Source organism: Nothobranchius furzeri, chromosome 11 (genome assembly GCF_043380555.1).
Source record: "Nothobranchius furzeri strain GRZ-AD chromosome 11, NfurGRZ-RIMD1, whole genome shotgun sequence".
In the NCBI taxonomy this organism is placed as follows: domain Eukaryota; kingdom Metazoa; phylum Chordata; class Actinopteri; order Cyprinodontiformes; family Nothobranchiidae; genus Nothobranchius; species Nothobranchius furzeri.
The window spans coordinates 34,161,196-34,184,472 of NC_091751.1; the positions used below are offsets into that span (position 1 = coordinate 34,161,196).

The following is a 23,277-nucleotide window of genomic DNA, read 5'->3' on the forward strand; positions in this document are numbered from 1 at the left end:
AGCACATTCTTTAGCATGGTCTTTTGCGGGTTCTGTAGCATGTTCTTTATCAGGTTCTTTAATGGGCTTTGTAGCATGTTCTTTATCAGCCTCTGTAGCAGGTTCTTTCTCAGGTTCTTAACATGTTCTGTAGCATTTAATTGTTTGAGTTCTGAAGCGTGTTCCTTATCGTGTTCTTTAATGGGTTCTTCATCTGGTTCTTTATCGGGTCCTTTAATGGGTTCTCTATCTGGTTCTTCATCGGGTTCTCTATCAGGTTCTGTAGCATGTTCTTTATCAGGTTCTTTCACTGGTTATGTAGCATGTTCTTTATTGGATTCTGTAGCATGTTCTTTATCAGGTTCTTTATTGGGTTCTTTATCAGGTTATTTAATGGGTTCTTTATCTGGTTCTTTATCGGGTTCTGTGGCAGGTTCTTAATCGGGTTCTTTATCAAGTTCTGTGGCATGTTCTTTATCAGGTTCTTTAGCATGTTCTTTATCAGGTTCTGTAGCATGCTTTTTATCTGGATCTTTAATGGCTTCTTTACCTGGCTCTTTATCGGGATCTGTAGCAGGTTCTTTATCGGGTTCTTTAGCAGGTTCTTTAACGGGCTTTTTAGCAGGTTCCTTATCAGGTTCTCTAGCATGTTCTTTGTAGCATGTTGTTTATCGTGTTCTGTAGCATGTTCTTTATTGGGTTCTTTAATGGGTTCTTCATCTGGTTCTTTATCGGGTCCTTTAATGGGTTCTCTATCTGGTTCTTCATCGGGTTCTCTATCAGGTTCTGTAGCATGTTCTTTATCAGGTTCTTTCACTGGTTATGTAGCATGTTCTTTATTGGATTCTGTAGCATGTTCTTTATCAGGTTCTTTATTGGGTTCTTTATCAGGTTATTTAATGGGTTCTTTATCTGGTTCTTTATCGGGTTCTGTGGCAGGTTCTTAATCGGGTTCTTTATCAAGTTCTGTGGCATGTTCTTTATCAGGTTCTTTGGCATGTTCTTTATCAGGTTCTGTAGCATGCTTTTTATCTGGATCTTTAATGGCTTCTTTACCTGGCTCTTTATCGGGATCTGTAGCAGGTTCTTTATCGGGTTCTTTAGCAGGTTCTTTAACGGGCTTTTTAGCAGGTTCCTTATCAGGTTCTCTAGCATGTTCTTTGTAGCATGTTGTTTATCGTGTTCTGTAGCATGTTCTTTATTGGGTTCTTTAATGGGTTCTTCATCAGGTTCTGTATCAGGTTCTTTAGCATGTTCTTTATTGGGTTCTGTAACATGTTCTTTATCGGGTTCTTTAATGGGTTTTTTATCAGGTTCTTTTTCTGGTTCTTCTTCGGCATCTGTAGCAGGTTCTTAATCAGGTTCTTTATCAGGTTCTGTATTATGTTCTTTAATGGGTTCTGTAGCAGGTTCTTTATCTGGTTCTTTGGGTGTGTCTGAATCCACAGGCAGGATCCTTATGAGTACTGGTCCTTGCCGGTCTAGCAAGGCCGGGTCCTTGCTCGACCGCTAAGACCGGAATCCAGTGGCTCTGAATTTGGACAGTGAAGCCTTCACCTCTACGGTGGCCTGTAGGTCCCGTCACAGCTGTGGCGGCAGCTACACGCAAAGGAAAAATGCTAAAGCTAGCGAAACTTGAGCATGAATATTTAGGTGCTACAGCAGCTTCACCTCCATCAGCAGCGTTTGTTCACAACCGTTTTCAGGTAAAGTAACTTTGTTTATTCTAGAAGCTTTCGGGACTTACATGTTAACTTTAGATGGTTTCATGTATGTTTTAAGCTACAGAATGAACTTGTTAAATGTACACAACACATTTATACAGAGTATTAACATGTAGGTAATTAATATAAACCAAATGCATTATAAATGTTAAATGCAGTAGGATGTTTTCTAATGTAAATTGGACCTTAGAACTTCTTATTTAGCACCAAATGAAGGTAAAATGCTTAAAAAAACTGGCTTTTTAATAAAATAGCATTGAAGTGTTTTCAATGTGCATTTGTTTATTCTAATTAAGCCTACTAATGATTAGATCTGTCTTCAAAATGTAAATTCTCTGTAGTTTTCCCTGCTGCTTTACTTTAAACAGAACAGAACCAGTGTACTGCAGGTTATATGTTTGTTTAACATTTTTCAATGAAAAAAAAAACCTCTTTTTTAATCTATTACAGGTCAGCATGCACTGTGCTGCACATCTGCCTCTGTGCTGGTGAAGTTGTGGGTCTGGAGGATGAGCCTGAGGAAGATGTGTGTGGAGGAGGTCAGCGGTGCTCTGACCTGCAGAAGGTACCAGCAGACCACCACTACTGTTAACAGGAAAGTCATTTATGTAGGAACCTCTATTAAAAACAACACTGTGGTTTTATTTGCTGAAGAGTCACAATTGTTGTAGTGGATCCATAAACCATCTCCTCATTTCATATTTCTGAACACATCTTAGAGATGTAACAGCTGTCGTCTGAGCCAGCCCAGCAGTCCCTGTAGATGGATGATGGAGTGGACAGTGAGAGGAAGCGTCACAAAGCTCTCTGCAGACCGTCCTGTATGATGTTCCTCTGGCCAGAAACGTCCAGCCATAAACACAAAAGGCAATAAACACATTTTTACATTTATCCACATGAGAAGATAAACATTATATTCTTCACACAAACAATTTTTACTTCATTAAAACGTGTCAGCTGTGTAAATCCCTGAATGTAAAACTACTTTTCACAGCAGAACACAGAACTTCTGTGGTTGTTTGTAAACAGCTTCACTTTTCACCTCTAAGCTTAATAAAAACGCTCTGTTGTCCCCAAAACAAACAAGTTTAATTTGCCACACACACACACACACACACACACACACACAGAGGAATAACTGGGACCCGCGAAACAAACTCGTTCTGGCTGATTTCTGCCTAAAATGTAATTATAAAAACAAATATATACAAATGAAAAATGTCTATAAACAGAACCGCTTTAAGCTTTTTAGTTTTCTACCGCTAGTTTTTAACAAACTTACGTTTAAAACTTCGTAGCTCTCCCCATTTTCTCTTCCTGTTGAAAATCCACAGCCGGCGCACAAAGCATGCTGGGATAGCCTTGTTCTGTGAGGATACAACCGACCGGTCCTCGAAATGTGGGCAGAGTGAGGACTCATTTGAGGACGCGAGAATGAGTATTCTTGGAATTTGGACAGTACTCGTCGCTGCTCTGTGACATCATCGACCTCAAAATGCGCTCTTACAAGCATCCTTCCCGTGGATTCGGACACACCCTTTATCGGGTTCTGTTGCAGGTTCTTTATTGGGTTCTTTAATGGGTTCTTTATCGGGTTCTGTAGCATGTTCTTTTGCGGGTTCCTGAATAAGTTCTATCGCGTGTTCTGTAGTGGGTTACACTAAAGAGTTTTTCTGGTTTTTCAGGAGAAACTTTTCTTCCACAAAGTCAGCGAGCGGATCTCCAAACCGAACATTTTCATCCTGCACAACCGCTGGGACGCTTCGGTGATGGAACCTGACTACATACACCAAGTGTGTCTGGGCTGACAGGTAAACATCAGGATCACACCTGCAGCAGGTTTAGAGGTTCTGCTCCCTCTGTGCTCCAGGTGAGGAAGCAGCACATTGAGCGCTGTGTGAGCTTCCTGTCAGAGGAGCTGAAGGTAGTTGGACCTGACGAGGCTGAAAGGAGGATCTTCTTCATCTCAGCAAAAGAAGTTCTGAGCTACAGGATGCAGCGGGCACAGGGCATGCCCGAGACAGGTGAGTCAGGTGAGTCCAGAACCATGACACAGCATCCATCATATCACCTCCCTGAATGACTTTCCTCTGGGACAAGACTCTGGCTAATCCCTTGAGTACTGATGGGACAAATGAGGCTTGCATTGACTACAAAGAGGGCGTGTCTCTAAAGCTTCAGTTTGAAGTATGCTTAATTTCACAGAAAAACATGTGAGTAATGACCCAAGGCCTCTTTTACCTGGGTCACATGGGTCACATTTTAAAATAAACCCATGGAGCTTTGCAGGGTGTTCTCATTAGCTTTACAAAAGTAGCTTTATGTTTAGTGTGGGTAGCTTGTACTGCAACGGTCCAGTCCGGTCCGTACCTCGGTTTCTGGTTTCGGTCCAATTGAACCATACAAAGCGTGGCTCGTTTTCTAGTGTTTATCTGAACTGATGCTGTACGTCAGCGAGAGACTGCTGCTCTTTCCCTGGCGTTACCTGCTCAAACGTCTGCTCCCAGACAGCGATACGTTAGAGTGGTGGCGTCGGAGGTGGGCGGGTCAACCCTGTGATTGGATATTACAGCAGCTACACGGGACAAGACCGCGTACGCAGAATTAAACCTGCATTCAAGCAAAATATATTATTAATAACGCGTCTTTGGACCGTGGATGGTGTACCGCACGGTCCGGTCTTGGGCCGAGTATTGTTGAATCCCTACAGTGTGTGTGTGTGTGTGTGTGTGTGTGTGTGTGTGTGTGTGTGTGTGTGTGTGTGTGTGTGTGTGTGTGTGTGTGTGTGTGTGTGTGTGTGTGTGTGTGTGTGTGTGTGTGTGTGTGTGTGTGTGTGTATACACACACACATACACACCAAGTAATGTTTCTATGGTTACTTTGTGATTTCTTAGTAAACATTCTATATGGTGAGAGATAAACTTTATTGTATTTATCCTAGTGAATCTATGATTAAACGGGTAAACTAGTAGTAGCACATTCAATGTCAAGGAAAGTAAAAAGTTATTATCAGGAGAGGGAGAATGTTTAAGTGGTTAGCAGCAGTGTGCTAGCCGATGGCCCCCTCCATGAGGCCACCATAGCTCAGCAGAACATCGTGGAGTCATAGACTTTTTTATAATAGTCATCTTATGATCATGCTTAACTCCACTAGCAGGTTGGCGTGTCAGGTTTTGCAGTCTTGGCCAACTATTCGGTCTGTAAAGGGGTAAACATTGTTGCTTTTAAGCTTAATATATTACCTTTACTTATGACCAATAAGCTGTGATGCTCTATATAAATATAGAATATCAACCTGCTTGGTCTTTGAATGTTTAATCAGAAGATTCTAGGATTCTTTGCTTTTTCAGGGATCAAACACTTCGTCTAAATTCAGACAGAGTCAGGTTTATAAAGGCAAGAAATTTATTTTCTAAACAATTAAAACATGACAAGTTAACCAAGGCTACTCTGATGGACGAATCTAAGTGGATGGGATTTGATGTGTGGTGATTCAATGGTGTGTGTTCATCAGAACCTTGTATCTAGAAGAACTGAGTTCTGTGTGAAAAGGATTTGGTTTGCATTAAACTATGAAGTTGGTTCTTATCAAAACGGCATCAGACGCACTCATGTGTGTCTACCTCACCCTTTCTTTTGAGACCCTCTTCGCGGATCCGGAGGTCAGGGAGGTCGGATGACCTCTGGGCACCAAGGATCAGTAGATTAACTGCAGCACCGACTCACCAGTCCAGAGATGTCGCCAGGCAAAGCAGCGGTTTCTGAATAGCTGAAAGAACCGTTTTGCTGTGTCCGCTGTAGGCAGCTTTTAGCTTATTGAAAGCTTGCCAAGAGATGCGATGGGCCCAGATTTTCCATCCGACGGCCAGTCAGAGTTAGCTCAACTAACAGGATGCTGAATCTCTCAGAATGCTGGAATGATCGAAAGGTGAATCACTCCCCAGTGATTCTGTTTTAATATTCTCATATTATGATTTACTTGGCCAATCGGGACATGCCATGTTAAGGGGTGTTAACAACAAACCCTCAGAACATCACGCCTTGTTTCAGATACAGGATGCTCTGATTTGTGGGTAAGAAAATATCTATGTGCGGTGACGTTACTTTAACTTTAATTTAACTTTAATTTGTGTCTGAGTGTAGATGATTATCTTGTTAAACCAAACATTACTGATCATCATAATAATATTCATTTCAGCTTCAGTAATTCAAGCACAGATTAATCAAAACATTATTATTATTTAACCATTATTGCTCTTTCGACCATATGATCATTCACTATTATAACGGTTCAGTCCTTTATTCTGTGCAGGACAGCCTAGATAAGCAGACAATCTTGGCAGAGAATAACCTTGAGAGGGGAACATGATGTTGACAATACGTTATCATGTGTTCAGAGCTGCAGAATCTTCTGGGCTTGTTGGAAGGTAGGATGTAAAATCCACCTTAGAGAATGGAATTTATGTCTGTAGATGACCGGTGGCATGTAGGTCGATCTGTAGGTGACAACTGACCATTCCTGGATGCTACAGGTCTATCAGCATCTGCTATCCTGTTGTGTGGAGACAGGTCATTGACCAATAGTTGGATGGGACTGGACCCTTCAGGATCAGGACTGGTCCGTGTTTTCATACATTTCTGGCTCAGTGATGGAGACTGGATTCTGAAGCACCTCATGAGTTTCATCTTGAGAGGCGTTTTATAAATGATTGTTTTCCTTATTCTCTGCTGTTATTACCCTGCCACTGAACCGACTCGAGCCAGTTAATTCGTCCGACTTCACTTTCTCTCATGAATCATGGACATAGCTTGGAGCCTTTGTTGGCCGTTTCTACTGCTTCATGTACGAGTATCTGGCTGCAGTTTCTCATTGTGCCTTTATTCACACCTTTTTCCTTTCTCTCCAGTCAGTTGCTGCATCTTATTTCCCTTATTGGGGCTTCGTATCCAATCTCTGGATGTGCATTTCCCTCTGACCTTGTGTCCTGGCTCCCCATGGCTCGTTAATCTCAGATTGTGCTAGAAGTTTGTGGATGTTGAGACACCGAGCTACTAGTTTTATAGCTGTTAGTCTTAGCCAGCATCTCACACATTTCGGTTGTTCTCATCATGATGTGAGGTAGGCAAACAGCACCAAAGGTCTTAAATGCATGTTGGTATTTTTGCCCCCAACCTGGATCACCTGTTCGTGCGTCAGGTGCTTTACTAGTTGAGCTATCTAACCACCATAGATACAAGGTTTAAGGATTAACCATTAATATTTGTAAAATGTGGATAACTAACCCCACACCAACACTAATGTCATTTGAAATCAAAATGATTTCCTTGAAAAAATGAGTCCATTAGCCTATGTGAACACAAGCCTTGTCCACAAGTATCAGCGTTCAGAGGGACAGCAGAGACTTAAAAGCACCTCCTGGTGGTGTGGCTATCATGTTCCACTCCAGCAGCAGATGTATGAAGCTCGCAAAGGCTTACGTCTCGGCCCGGCTGTTCCGGTCATCACAGGATCGTCGGCTAGCAGTGCCTACACCACACTCAGGACAATCCAGACTCTTCTCATGCATCATTCCACAGATGTGGAATGACCTACCAAGCACTACAAGAACAGGGGCTTCCTTTTTGACTTTCAAGAAACTCCTGAGGACCCTGCTCTTCAGAGAGCATCGTCTAAACTAGCACCCTCCCTGCACCCGTCCCCCTCTCTACTGTCCACTCCTTGTTCCCTCCTCTCCATGATTCATCATGCTGCCTCACTGCCCCCTACGACTGACTGGAAATTGTTTGCTGTTGTTATTGTTGTTGTTAGCCTCAAGGGCAACATGCTGATTATAACTTGTAAGTCGCTTTGGACAAAAGCGTCTGCTAAATACATAAACATAAACATGAAGCTGACCCTTTAGCTGAGGCTCCATTTGACCTTCACGACCCTTAATTTAGAAGACCAAACCACCTGTGGACCATGTCACTTTTCCACACGGAGCACAGAGATGAGAGTGAGTTTTAGGTGAGATTTAAAAATGGGAAAGCCAGGAGGATTCAACAAATGGTTCAGAGTTCAAAGGTTAGAGTTAAAACATGCCTCTGGAGATGTTCTGGTTCCAGGACTGGAACTGGGCCAAACTTATTCACACCTTCAGAAGGAGTTCTTTATTTTGATGTGAGGCTGTTTCTGACCCGTACCATCCTGCAGGTGGTGCTCTGGCTGAAGGTTTCCACGAGAGGCTAAGGGAGTTCCAGATGTTTGAGAGAACATTTGAGGTACAAATAGAGCCAAACCAGACCACAGAGGTCCAGTCAGGACCAAGGGTCTGTCCAGGTCCTTGTAGGTTCTGACTGGTTTCATTGTGAGCTTGTTGTCTTCTGGTTCTGATGCAATCCAACTGGACCTCTGCCCTGCAGGAGTTCATCTCTCAGTCGGCGATTCGGACTAAGTTTGGGCAGCACACAGAGAGGGCGTGGCAGATCAGCTGCGCTGTTAAAGCAGTGATGGATGCTATCAACATTTCCTCTGCAGACAGAAAGTGAGCAGATCAGCCTGATTCTCTGTCTGACCCCTGACCTCTGACCCATGACATCTGACTCCTAATAGGATCTGGTGCCTGGAGGAACGTGAGGAGCAGAGGGACCGGCTAGACTTTGTGCGAGGACAGATGAGCCGTCTGAGTGACAGCATCCGGGAGAGGATCAGAACTTTGACTGATGAAGTCGCCACCAAGGTACCCAACCCAAAGACCTCTGGTACTGGAATGAACTCATTCTGGTGTGGTTCAGGTTTAGTGTTCTCATGGTAACAGCCAGGGGCGGGGTTAGGGCTCAAGCCCCGGATGTTTTCACAAAAGCCCCAAATCTAATTTTGACCTTTGAAGAATAGGTTAGAAGTGTCAGGCAGTACCAAAGCCCACCAGCGAGTGCGCAGCTGCGTGATGTAGTCTGCATTCAGCCTGCGGGAGTCTCCGCAGAAGAAGAAGCCTTCAGCAGCTCCTGCTGTGCTGAGAGGCTTGGGGAGGCTGAAGCATGGATGTTAGGACGCGCTGGGCTGGTTTTGGGACTAAAACAAAAACCAAAGATTAAAGCAAATCCTGGGACTATTCAGGTTTGTGTGTCTTCTTTAAAACGTGTCTTCTCTGGTGCTCACAGGGAGCAGACGCTTCTGCCTTTCCTCCCTTATCTGTGTCCTCCCAAGGCTCTTTTTTGTCCCGTCTGCCTACAGAGCGCTTCTCTGCATTTCCTCTGCAATCACCTTTTATTTTTCAACATGGACTTAATTAATTGGTCATTCAACGCGATTGATAAGATTTTTTCTACAATGAGGACGGAGGAGGGGGCTCACGCTTGTCCTCAGGGGACACATGCAGCGGGATATATGTTCGATTCCTGGAAAAAGTGGAATGTCATCTGTCTCTCTCAGCTGTCCATTGAGGACGTCGAAGATATGTGGATATTTGGCCTGATGATCGTTGGATTTCTTCTGATTGGAGTGGGAGGATATCTGGCTTTCCGTAAAATTGGGGTGACGGGAGCGATTGGAGGGCGACCCGCAACCATGGACGGCACCGTCCGGGTGGATACCTCACAGACTGGGACGTTGCTCAAGGTGAATCGCAAGCTGGACAATGTCTTAGCTGCGTTACCGGTGTTAGCGCGCAGGATTGATAACATCTCGGAAAGGGTCACCGGACGTTGTGGAGATGTTTAATCACTGAATTGGCTTCACTGGAGGACTTGAATGATCAATACAGACTTAAGGCAGAGAGGAAAAATTATCTCTGTCTGACCCAAACAAAGTTTCTGTTACCGAATCTGACGCCATAAGCAGCCTTGGAGTTGCATGCAAAAACCCCACGCTGGAAGGAATGCAGACAAATGCTGTGAATCTCTATCCAACCCCCCCACCCCCCCACCCCCCACCCCCCCGCCTTCAGATTGAGGTCTCCACCGAGGTCATCAAGCTGAAGGACTCACTGCTCTTTGTGCTTCCCCATGACCTCCCTCCCACCTGCGGAGCCAGCTGGTTAAGCGCCACACAGACTGCCCCCGCTGAGGAACCAGGATCCCAGCCCTCCCCCCTACCTAGTGGGTCTCATGTTGTGAACTGTGACGTTTGTTGCTTACATGTCGGGTGTTTTTTTGCATTGGAGTGCTGCACCCTGCTGGTGTAACCCTGTTAATGCCTTTTTTTCTCCCTCCCCTGAACTTCCCTCATGTAACACCCTTTTCATCTATCTATTAAGGTAGCGCGACTCATGTTGCGAATGACTGCAGTCACCAATTCTTGTTGTGTGTCTTACCCATGTATGTCTGATCTTTGAATTGTGTGTGCTGAAACTGAATTTCATTTCTCCGTATATCCTGCACATGTGGTAGAAGATGACAATAAATGCCTTTGAATCTTTGAATCTTTTTAAAGTTGTTCTGGACAGGAAGCGACGACAGCTAACTGGTGTTATGTAGGTCTGATGGGAACAGTCCACACCAGCTGGGATAATGATCATAAACATGAATGAAGTAATAACAGAGAGGCGGATGCCTTCTGCGTTACTGACCAGATAAAAGAGTAAAGTAGAAGTATTTTAGTACATGAAGTAAATCCAGTAACACCATGAAGTTACTCATTTAGTCCAGTAAATGTCATTTATTTCTTTAAATTCGTTCTCAGCTGTTCCATCCCCTCCCGTTAAAGGCAAAAGAACAGCTGTCCCTGGCATGTTTCTGCTGAAAACAGAGTCCATCTAAACTAGAGTGTGTCCAGCAGAGACAGAAACAACAAGCATGTTCCTCCATCAGGAGAACACCTGCTGACAGGTGTGTTAACCTCAGCTCTGTTCTGGGACTCTTTACCTTTATTTAGGCTTCATTTGAAGGCTGAAGTACAGTTACTGCCCTTAAGGTGTTGGGGTTATTAGGAGCGAACAATTAGTAAGCTTTAACTTACTTTTGGATTCTTCAATAAATTCTGTAAATATGGGAATATTTACTGATTTATTAATTAATTAAGATATTCTTAGATATACGGGGCACCATTCCCTTCAAACGGGAAAAATTGAATCCAAAACTCTTATCAGTCTTTCTTGAAGTTCGTAGAATCCTTGGAGCAGAGACTTCTCTTCGACACAACAAAGCTACTGGAGACGAAAATCTGAATTTTATAACGTTTAATTAAACAATGTGTCAAATGAATAAACAGTGGCATAAATGAATAATAACCATGTGATATAATAAAAGGATGTATATTCAAAATAATGTTCAAGGTGTTTGTGTGTGGTGTGTGTGTGTGTGTGAGATGAATGGGTCTTTGTTTCCCCAGAGTAGGTGGGGGGAGTGAGCTGTGAGTGTGTGTGGGGCTCTTCCCCTCCCCTCGCATTCCACAGAAGACCTGGATGTGTAAAGTTTTCAACTTTCCCGAACACTTAGTGGCTTAGAATCACAGTAAAACTTAACTCAAGCACTTCAAAAGTTAACAAACAACAAAAGGTCACTTGTAAATTATTTAATCTAAAAGGAGTCGGCAGCCTGGTCAGAGCTGACGACTAAAGATATTAACGATGATCAATAAGCAGTTTATTCTTTCAAAATGACCCGGCTGACGTTTTTGGGACGAAAGAGGAAAACACGAAGCTACTTTTTAAGCAATAGCGCGGTTTTATTGCTTATTCTGGACTATAGAGGAAACGGGAGAAGAAGAGGAGAGAGAGAAATGAGTTTTCTGATCACCAGAACAGCAAGGCGTCCCCAGCTGTTTGATTTGACGGTTCTCCGTGTTTCTCCGCAGTTTGGCGTCGTCCGTCGGTTTGATGCTTTCTCCGTTGTTTACCTCCACGAGTGTTTCTCCACGGGCTGGACACAAAGAGAACGAAGTTTCTTTTGTGCTGAGTTTGACAACTTACAGCGTCTCTGAGAGCTGGATGGAGCTCCGCTCGTTCCCAGTCAGGTCCCGATGGAGTTGGAGTGGTTTCCAGCGGTTGCGTGGCTCAACTTGGGCACTTAGAGCTTCCGCGTGCTCAAGTTGTCGGAGCGTTCGACAAGCGTGTCCTTACCGCCAGGTATCCTGGGCAAAAGAACCAGGTTTCTTTGTCTCTGCTGAAGATTTATGGTCTTAGTTCGCGGGAAAAGCTCCACGGCCTCCCGCACATGCGCAGAACGTGTTTCTGGTATTAGGCGGTGACATCATCCCAATGCTTCCGTGTGCAAAGCATCATGGGAAATGAAGTTTCTTGGCGCTGATGTGATTATTTGCTTTTCAGAGCAATTTAAGCACGGTCATTTTGGAGAAAATCACTGCATAGTAATTTCCTCATGAGGTCAGACCCTCAACAAAGGGATCACCACTCTGAAGCACCAGAAACACTCTACACACACCTAGTTGAGATTATTTAACCTGCGTGAAGGGCTGGCTGGCATCCAACTTCTTAAAACTGAATGAAAAGAAGTCTGAGTTTATTGTTTTTGACCCCCGCAACCACCATGGCTCTCACCCTGTTTGTGACCTTTTAACCCTTAACCCCAAACAGTGTGTGACGAGTCTCGGGGTCAAGCTGGATGCTGGACTCACAATGGCCCCACAGATAAACTCTGTAGTGAGGTCGTGTTTTTATCAGCTTCGCCGCCTTACTCACCTCAGACGAATCCTGAAACGGAGGCATTTGGAGTCAGTCATTCATGCATTCATTACCTCTCGCCTGGACTATGCAAACGCCCTCCTCGTTGGTGTTCCGGACTCTGCCCTGAATCGGCTGCAGGTTGTTCAGAATGCTGCTGCCAGGTTCTTGACGGGTACACACCGACGTAGCCACATTACACCTGTCCTGGCACATCTTCACTGGCTCCCTGTCATTTTCAGAGTGCAGTTTAAGTTACTGACTTTTGTTTTTAAAGCGCTCAGTGACCTGGCACCTTCCTACCTCTCTGCCCTTCTCACTCCATATGTGCCCACCCGCTCGTTGAGGTCGGCTGACCTATTGCTGCTGCACACGCCGCGGATGAGGCTCAAATCGCGGGGTGAACGAGAATTTGTCCATGCTGCCCCAAAGCTATGGAACTCATTGCCCATTGGAGTTCGGCAGGCTCCATCTCTGGCGGTTTTTAAATCTCGTTTAAAGACCCACTTTTACACTTTGGCTTTTAGACAGTGACTCGTTTTAGTGTTTTATTGTGTCATTGTTTTAATGTGTTCTTATTATTCATGTTTTCTCTGCTTTTAATTGAGATTTTATCCTTAGTTTTAGCTCCTTGTAATGGGTGTGTTTTGTTTTAGCCTGTGCAGCACTTTAAGCAGCTCCCATGCTGCATTTTAAATGTGCTATATAAATAAACTATGCTATGCTATGCTATGCTATGCACATTGTTTGTGTTATGTAAAGAAAGAGACATGGAGCTTGTTGAACCAGCAACTGTCGTCGTCTTCCTCCGCTTATCCGGGTCCGGGTCGCGGGGGCAGCATCCCAACTAGGGAGCTCCAGGCCGTCCTCTCCCTGGCCTTGTCCACCAGCTCCTCCAGCAGGACCCCAAGGCGTTCCCGGACCAGATTGGAGATGTAACCTCTCCAACGTGTCCTGGGTCGACCCGGGGGCCTTCTGCCGGCAGGACATGCCCGAAACACCTCCCCGGGGAGGCGTCCAGGAGGCATCCTGACCAGATGCCCAAACCACCTCAACTGGCTCCTTTCGATCCGGAGGAGCAGCGGTTCTACTCCGAGTCCCTCCCGAATGTCCGAGCTCCTCACCCTATCTCTAAGGCTGAGCCCGGCCACCCTACGGAGGAAACTCATTTCGGCCGCTTGTATCCGCGATCTCGTTCTTTCGGTCATTACCCAAAGCTCATGACCATAGGTGAGGATTGGGACGTAGATCGACCGGTAAATCGAGAGCCTGGCTTTCTGGCTCAGCTCCCTCTTCCCCACGACAGATCGGCTCAGCGTCCGCATCACTGCAGACGCCGAACCAATCCGCCTGTCGATCTCCCGATCCCTCCTACCCTCACTCGTGAACAAGACCCCGAGATACTTAAACTCCTCCACTTGAGGTAGGACCTCTCCCCCGACCCGGAGGTGGCAAGCCACCCTTTTCCGGTCGAGAACCATGGTCTCAGATTTGGAGGTGCTGATCCTCATCCCAGCCGCTTCACATTCGGCCGCGAACCTACCCAGCAAGAGCTGAAGGTCAGAGCTGGATGAAGCTAGGAGGACCACATCATCCGCAAAAAGCAGAGACGAGATTCTCCTGCCACCAAACTCGACACACTCAACACCACGGCTGCGTCTAGAAATTCTGTCCATAAAAGTGATGAACAGAACCGGTGACAAAGGGCAGCCCTGGCGGAGTCCATTCCTCACTGGGAACAGGTCCGACTTACTACCGGCTATGCGGACCAAACTCACGCTCCTCTGGTAAAGGGACTGAATGGCCCTTAACAGAAAGCCACCCACCCCATACTCCTGGAGCGTCCCCCACAGGGTGCCCCTGGGGACACGGTCATAAGCCTTCTCCAAATCCACAAAGCACATGTGGATTGGTTGGGCAAACTCCCATGCCCCCTCCATCACCCTTGCAAGGGTATAGAGCTGGTCCACAGTTCCACGGCCAGGACGAAAACCACATTGCACCTCCTCTATCTGAGATTCAACTATCGATCGGACCCTCCTCTCCAGTACCTTGGAGTAGACCTTTCCAGGGAGGCTGAGGAGTGTGATCCCCCTATAGTTGGAACACACCCTCAGGTCACCCTTCTTAAAGATGGGGACCACCACCCCGGTCTGCCACTCCCTAGGAACTGCCCCCGATGACCATGCAATGTTGTAGAGACGTGTCAACCATGACAGCCCTACAACATCCATAGCCTTGAGATACCCAGGACGAACCTCATCTGCCCCCGGGGCTCCGCCGCTGTGTAGTTGTTTGACTACCTCCGCAACTTCTGCCCCCGAGATCGGACAGTCCATCCCCAGTCCTCCCAGCTCTGGTTCCTCCTCGGAATGTGCATTGGTGGGATTGAGGAGCTCCTCAAAGTATTCCTTCCACCGTCCGACTATAGCCTCAGTTGACGTCAGCAGCTCCCCATCCCCACTGGACACAGTGTGAGCGAGTTGCTGCCTTCCTCTCCTGAGGCGCCGGACAGTTTGCCAGAACCTCTTTGGAGCCGATCGATAGTCTTTCTCCATGGCCTCACCAAACTCCTCCCACGCCCGAGATTTTGCCTCGGCAACTGCCACTGCTGCACCCCGCTTGGCTATCCGGTACCTGTCTGCTGCCTCCGGAGACCCACAGACCAGCCACGCCCTGTAGGCCTCCTTCTTCAGCCTGACGGCTCCCCGAACTTCTGGTGTCCACCAGCGGGTACGGGGGTTGCCACCACGACTGGCACCGGCCACCTTACGACCACAGCTAGCAACAGCCGCCTCGACAATCGCAGAGTGGAACAAGGCCCACTCGGACTCAATGTCCCCCACTGCTCTCGGGACGTGGTCAAAGCTCTGCCGGAGGTGGGAGTTGAAGACCGTCTTGACAGGTTCTTCTGCCAGGCGTTCCCAGCAGACCCTCACTATGCGTTTGGGTCTGCCAGGTCTACGCGGCATGTTCCCTCGCCATCTCATCCAACTCACCACCAGGTGGTGATCAGTTGACAGCTCCGCCCCTCTCTTCACTCGGGTGTCCAAAACATACGGCCGCAGGTCAGATGATACGACTACAAAATCTATCATCGACCTGTGACCTAGGCTGCCCTGGTACCAAGTGTACCGGTGGGCATCCTTATGTTCGAACATGGTGTTCGTTATGGCCAAACTGCGGCTTGCACAGAAGTCCAATAACAAAACACCGCTCGAGTTCAGATTAGGTGGGCCGTTCCTCCCAATCACACCCCTCCAGGTCAAGCTGTCATTGCCCACGTGAGCATTGAAGTCCCCCAGCAGGACAATGGAGTCCCCTGATGGAGCACTATCTAGCACTCGTCCCAGGGACTCCAAAAAAGGTGGGTACTCTGAACTGATATTTGGCCCATAAGCACAAACAACAGTCAGGACCCGTTCCCCGACCCGAAGGCGCAAGGAAGCTACCCCCTTGTCCCCCGGGGTAAACCCCAACACACAGGCAGAGAGTCTCGGGGCTAACAAAAAGCCAACCCCAGCCCTCCGCCTCTCACCCGGAGCAACTCCAGCAAAGTAGAGTGTCCAACCCCTCTCCAGGTCTCGGGTTCCAGAGCCAATGCAATGTGTCGAGGTGAGTCCGACTATATCTAGCCGGTACCGCTCAACCTCTGCCACAAGCTCCGGCTCCTTCCCCGCCAGCGAGGTGACGTTCCATGTCCCAAAAACTAGTTTTCTTGTCCGGGGATTGGACCACCAAGGCTCCCGCCTTGGTCTGCCACCCGATTCGCATTGCACCAGACCCTTCATGTTCCTCCTGCAGGTGGTGGGTCCACAGTTGGACGAGCCCATGTATCCGGTTTGGGCTGGGCCCGGCCGGGCCCCATGGGCGAAAGCCCGGCCACCAGGCGCTCGCTCACGGGCCCCAACCCCAGGCCTGGCTCCAGGGTGGGACCCCGGTAACCCTCCGGGCCGGGTACTCCGACTCTTCGTTTTAACCGCCATGAAAGATCCTTCGAACCGTTCTTTGTCTCACCCTTCACCTAAGACCAATTTGTCATGGGAGACCCTACCAGGGGCACTAAGTGCCCCAGACAACATAGCTCCTAGGATCATTAGGGCACTCAAACTCCTCCACCACGATAAGGTGACGGTTCAAGGAGGAGAACCAGCAACTGTATTTCTAGAACTGGCGCCAACACAACAAATCTAACCACTTCCCCAATTGGGTCATACCACTCTACATCTGAGGAGGGGAGAAACAAGGGCGCGACCATTTCCTTAACATGACATCTTACAACACACATGCCAGCTGTGTTTATGCTGCTTCTATTTATCCTGTGGTTTTTACTTGAGAGGAAATATGAGGACCAGCACCTTCGTTGTGCCGGCAGCACTTCCTGTTGTTGAACAACGGCAGCACTTCCTGTTGTTGGACAACGGCAGTACTTCCTGTTCCTGTTGTTGGACAACGGCATCAGAGCGTTCCAGTTCTAATTTCTAATAACTTGTTATAATTTAGGTGTTTTTTACTTGCTGTATTTGAGTTAATAGTTATTTCAGTGACTTCTGTGAGTTTAGTCGTTTCTTTAGTGGAAGGATATGAATACATGAGGATTACTGCATTAACATAGCTTCCATCCTGATGTAAAGTTCCAGTGAGGGTTTGTTTTCACACTGCTGGATAGAAGCTAACAGTAAACGTGTTATATCATCATGTCGTTTCAGACGTGTAATCTAGATTACAGCAGACGCTTTACCATGCTCAAAATGTGAAAGTTGAAATGTTTCATTTAAAAGTAGAAATCACTTATCTGGGCCAAGCCCCCGATCTTCTTGAATCCTAAATCTGCCCCTGGTAACAGGACCTGGTTTCTGTGGTCAGGTGACCTCGGCGCTGTTGGATCAGATCTACTGTCTTCCTGTTCTGGTGGAAGAGTTCAGGTCCGACTTCAGTCCGATGCCAGACACTCTACAGCTGTACAAAACGGTGGGAGCGTGCGCACGCGCACGCGCACACACACACACACACACACACACACACACACACACACACACACACACACACACACACACTTGTATTAATATGTTTCTGTGGACCTCCATTGACTTCCATTAATTTTAGTGACCTTTATTTGGCAACATTTTCCATCAAAGAACCGTTATTACCCGTTTCCTGTTTCTCTTTATAGTTAGTTATTCTGCTTCCGTACGTTTTTTGGCATTGAACTACTTCCACAATTCTTCATCTACTTACACAATTTTACACAAAAGCTAAAGTCATAATAGTCCAAACTTGATGCCAAAGCCGTTTCAAACGAGCGACTACTCACGTTTGTTTGTTTGTTTTTTTCCCAATAACATCCCGCCTACTTAGTGTTGCGATTGGCCCATTAAATCTATATAGCGCCATGATTGGACCACTACAGAACGGCAGCCATCTTGATTTGTAGTTTACCTGGCTGATACCTGTGATTGGACCGTTTCGAGCGGCAGCCATGTTTGTTTGCAGGGACATCCCGCCTACCTCGCTAAAAGAGCGCTGTGATTGGCCCAAAAAACCAGTAAAGCACTGTCATTGGATTGCCACGGATGTCAGTCAACGGGGAAGTCCGCCATTACATTAAAAAAAAAGTAAAACAGCGCACCAGCACGAGACAAGCACAGAACAGCAGAAAGCACTGTTGTGGCTGCATGATGGCAGACCAGAAAAAGGAGCGCCATTTTGAATTTTTTTACACAGCTTTATAGATTTCAAATAGAAAAAAATCTTGAGCTTGTTAACCATTTAAAACCATTTTGAGTTTCCTAATGAAAACTTTATTTGCCTGAAAATGTTCCCTGTATTTTATTATCATCGTACACATGATTTATTAAAGAAAAAATTACAAAATAATTAAATAATCAATAAAACTTGAGTTTTCAGACAAGATTCTCATATTGATGATGAACACATCATCAGTATGAGAATCTTGTCTGAAAACTCGAGTTTTATTAATCCTATTTATCTTAATAAATCCCACAAAACTAGATGGTACTAGTAAAAAGTATCGGTATTGGTATCGGTATCGGCAATACTAGCCCCTGTATTTACTTGGTATCTGATCGATACCAAATTTTGCAGTACCGTACAGCACTACTGCAGGCCTCCTACAGCCGGGGGAAAAGGCGGAAAACAGTGCTGCTTTCTGATTGGTTGAGAGTGTTCAACCATTTTCTGTCCAAGCAGGATCGAGCACCCACACATATGACACGTCAAATTCACCAGTTTGGTCTCAGGAATCTTGTATTGTATTGTATTGTAAATTTGTTATATGTTGCCATGGTAACACAAGTGCATAAGTATATCCTCAAACAAGTCTTATTGAAAGAAATTTGAAAAGCCTAATATTGAGCCTATAACATAACTGGTGTTTCTTATCTTTCTGAGCTCTGTACACTTAAAACTAGCAGCATAGCTTTTTTAACACTAGTCAGAAGGCAGGAACCGCCCCCTCTTCCTTTGCTGCTCTCGCATTGGCTGAGAGTTTTCAATTGTCTTCTGCCTAAAAGGAAATATGCACCCGCACATCTGATACATCAATTCAACCTGCGTAGTTCCAAGAGTCTTGTATTAACTTGATATTGTGTTCTGCGTTACCATGGCAATGTGCTTAGCAACAACATTTAACAACATTTTAGACACAACTGTATCAACATACTTTCATATAGAAATGTTATTCAAAGTTTAAAAAGTCATGTGGCATTGTGCATTGCTTTATTAAAGCAGACTCCTGTCATCTGTTACCATGACACCACAAGGAACTACAAATCACTTTTACCAAGTCTCATAGAAATGAATATAAAAAGCTGAATATTGAGCCATTAACAGACTGCTGTTTTTGATCTTTTTGAGCTATCTGTACTTACAACTAGAAACAAGTTAAATTTGATTGACCGTCAGAAGGTGGGAAAGTGCACCGCTCCCTGCCAGCTCCCTGATTGGGTGAGGTCAATCATCTTCAATTCAATTCAATTCAATTCAAAAATACTTTATTAATCCCAGAGGGAAATTGATTAATTGATTGATTCTGGCTAAATGGAATTACACACCCACACAAGTGAGACATCAAATCGATCGGCTTGGCCTAAGGAATCCATCCATCAACATATAAATCTGTACATGCTTCTATCCATCCATCCATCCATCCATCCAATAAACCATCCAACATCCATCCAACATTCCATTTATCATTTCATTCATCCAACCATTCATCGATTCCCTACTAAGTCTGAACATATGTTAATCTATCAGTTTCAGATATCAGTAAATGTTTCTAAATTCACAGTTGAGCCAATTGTAAAATTTTACCTATTAAACTATTCTCATTCAAATGCCAGCAACATTTCAACTTTTGAGTTTTTAATCAGTGTTCAAAGATTTAAGTTTTCTGCTGTTTAGCATTTTTTGTCCATTCTCCACCTATATTCTGAGATTCATTACATTTGTTGGTGATTTTTGCTTCTAAATATTTAAAGGGCAGGTCAAGCGTGCCTCAGCATCCTTCACCCACATATCAATTTTACAAACTGCAACATTAGTAGGCGTTGCCTGGCGGACTGAGAGGGCGGAGCCGCGGCAGTGACAAAGATGGATGGGTAATGAGACGAAGCTAGCTCCCTTCACTCTGAGCAGTCATTAGAAGTGGAGGAAGTTTCTCCCCCTCTTTACCCAGACACTCGAGAAGAAAGGGACCAAGTCTATTTGGAGGAGACAAGCGGACCTGAGCCTTATTGTTTTGAGCTTGTGAGTTGCCTGAAACTACCGGAACCGACCCAACAGAACCAGCTCTGAATGGTAAGTAGCCGTTAGCCATAGCATTAGATTAGCTGCAGGGTTTGGCTCCACAGCCCTAGAGAGCTAGTATTCAGCATGTTTGAGATTTATCTGCTTCAACACACCTGGTTTTAATCAGCAACAAATAGCTGAGCTGCTTAGCAGCTAATCTGACCTGTTAAAGCAGGAAAACCACTGAAACGTGCTGGATACAGCTCTCCAGGAGCCCTGGGCTCAAGTTACAGTCTGCTGCACAGAAAGTCATGAAAATATCCCATGAGAAAATTATTCTGTAATGGGTTCATTTATGTTACACAATCCAAAACAGTCCACTAAAACTGCCCTGATTTCATTATTTATTTACTGATACCAGCTGCTCTCTTGGTCGTAGGTGATCCTCTGGTGTCTGCAGCTGGTCTCCTCTGGTGGTGTGGTCAGGATCAGGAGCTTCCAGAAGAATGTACCTTTAAATGACTCTTTCCTCCTCTAAACAGTTATTTGTTATATTAATTAAATAAATCTCAATTTATATATTTCCTGTTCATGTCCATAAATACTTAAACATGCTTGAAATTAAAACAAGCTTTTAACTGTGAGGTGCTATTTTAATTAATCACAATAGAGCTAGTTAAACATGCAACAATGTGATAATTCAATTAATGTAATTTATAAATATCCATTAAAATAAAAAAAACTGGAATCAAAATGAGATATTTGGCAGCACAAAAAACTTGTCAAACACAATATTTATTAAAATAATTGTAAGCAGACAGGAGACAGAGCTGATGGAGGTTCTCAGTCATCGAAGGATGGCTGAAGGTTTTCCAGGAACAGGAGATGTGGTGTTGTCTCTTCTCTCTATTCTGCCAGATGAGCTGATAGGTTACAGGTGTGTGAGGACATCCTCATGCTGTCACAACCAGATGACAGGAGTTATCAGGTGATCAGCCAGGCTAATGATGAGATGCAGAAAGAAAACAAATCCAGGACAGTGTACAATAATAATATGTGGTGTTGCTCACCTTATGTGCTCTTATAGAGTATTAACGTGTGCCTGCCTCATGGTGTAGCATCCATATTTTGCTGACTGTCCCACAATAATGCAGGTTATTAGTTAATTTACTTTAAATAGCAAAAACCCAAATATTTAATTTACATGTTGTTTACCAGGTGAATCAGCTCACATGTCACCAAGTGTCACATGACTAGAATCAGTAGTTTCCTTCATGATGTCATGATGTAATCTAGCTCCAAGCTTGCAGCAGCAACACACGTGTAGCAATAAGCTATGAAACGAAAACGTAGTTAATGTTAAAATTCAAAGGCTGTAATAAAGATTACATGATGATTAAAAACAACTCACCTTTACTACTCAGTCTGACAGCAGATTAATTGGGTTCATTTAGCCTGAAAAAAATACATATATACTTTATATATATATATATATATATATACATACATATATACTTTATATATATACATACATACATATATACTTTATATATATATATTAATATGTGTATGTGTATATATATATATATATATATATATATATATGTGTGTGTATATATATATATATATATATATATATATATATATATATATATATATATATATATATATATATGTGTGTGTATATATATATATATATATATATATATATATATATATATATGTATGTATATATATATATATATATGGACTCCGCCAGGGCTGCCCTTTGTCACTGGTTCTGTTCATTACCTTTATGGAAAGAATTTCTAGGCGCAGCCGTGGTGTGGAGTGTGTCAAGTTTGGTGGCAGGAGAATCTCGTCTCTGCTGTTTGCGGATGATGTGTTCCTCCTAGCTTCATCCAGCTCTGACCTTCAGCTCTTGCTGGGTAGGTCCGCGGCCGAGTGTGAAGCGGCTGGGATGAGAATCAGCACCTCCAAATCTGAGACCATGGTTCTCGACCGGAAAAGGGTGGCTTGCCAACTCCGGGTCGGCGTAGAGGTCCTACCTCAAGTGGAGGAGTTTAAGTATCTCGGGGTCTTGTTCACGAGTGAGGGTAGGAGGGATCGGGAGATCGACAGGCAGATTGGTTCAGTGTCTGCAGTGATGCGGACGCTGAGCCAATCTGTCGTGGTGAAGAGGGAGCTGAGTCAGAAAGCCAGGCTCTCGATTTACCGGTCGATCTACGTCCCAATCCTCACCTATGGTCATGAGCTTTGGGTAATGACCGAAAGAACGAGATCGCAGATACAAGCGGCCGAAATGAGTTTCCTCCGTAGGGTGGCCGGGCTCAGCCTTAGAGATAGGGTGAGGAGCTCGGACATTCGGGAGGGACTCGGAGTAGAACCGCTGCTCCTCCGGATCAAAAGGAGCCATTTGAGGTTGTTTGGGCATCTGGTCAGGATGCCTCCTGGACGCCTCCCTGGGGAGGTGTTTCGGGCATGTCCTGCCGGCAGGAGGCCCCCGGGTCGACCCAGGACACGTTGGAGAGGTTACATCTCCAATCTGGTCCGGGAACGCCTTGGGGTCCTGCCGGGGGAGCTGGTGTAGAAGGCCGGGGAGAGGACGGTCTGGAGCTCCCTAGTTGGGATGCTGCCCCCGCGACCCGGACCCGGATAAGCGGAGGAAGACAACGATGGCGCTAGACTGATGTTTGTTGACAGAATTTAGAGTTTTCAAAGAAAACTCATCAAAATGCAAAAATAATAACTACACATGTCCGCAACACTTTTAGACACTCATTTATACTCGTTATCAGCTAAAATAAGTAGATTTTGATGTGACTTGCTCTTTAAATACATTCAGCTCATTTTGACAGTTTAGCTTAGTTTCAGCTTCACTTCAGCTATTCAGCAGCTTCAGCAATCAGTTTCCAAATTTAGCAAATGCTGCTAATTTTACAGTTCAGCTAAATGTAAATATTAAACTGTTAAACTTGTCCTACTGAAATAACAGGTGTTTAGACATTTTAGCTGTCCAGATTTTTATACACTGTTCACATATTTCAGTTTTCTGCTGTTTAGGATTATTGTTCTCTATTATTCACTTAATTTTTGTGCTTTACTTGGTTGATGATTTTTGCTTCTATGTCTTTCAATACATTCAGCTCATTTTGACAGTTTTGCCTAGTTTCAGCTTCAGTTCAGCTATTAAGCTGATTCAGCTAACAGTTTGAGCTATCCAGCAT

The 23,277-nt window shown here is 44.9% G+C and overlaps 1 pseudogene; it reads left to right on the forward strand.

Moving 5' to 3' along the window:
- The window catches only part of LOC107383693 (mitofusin-1-like), a 45,629-nt pseudogene that overhangs the window by 10,369 nt on the left and 11,983 nt on the right, over window positions 1-23,277 (forward strand).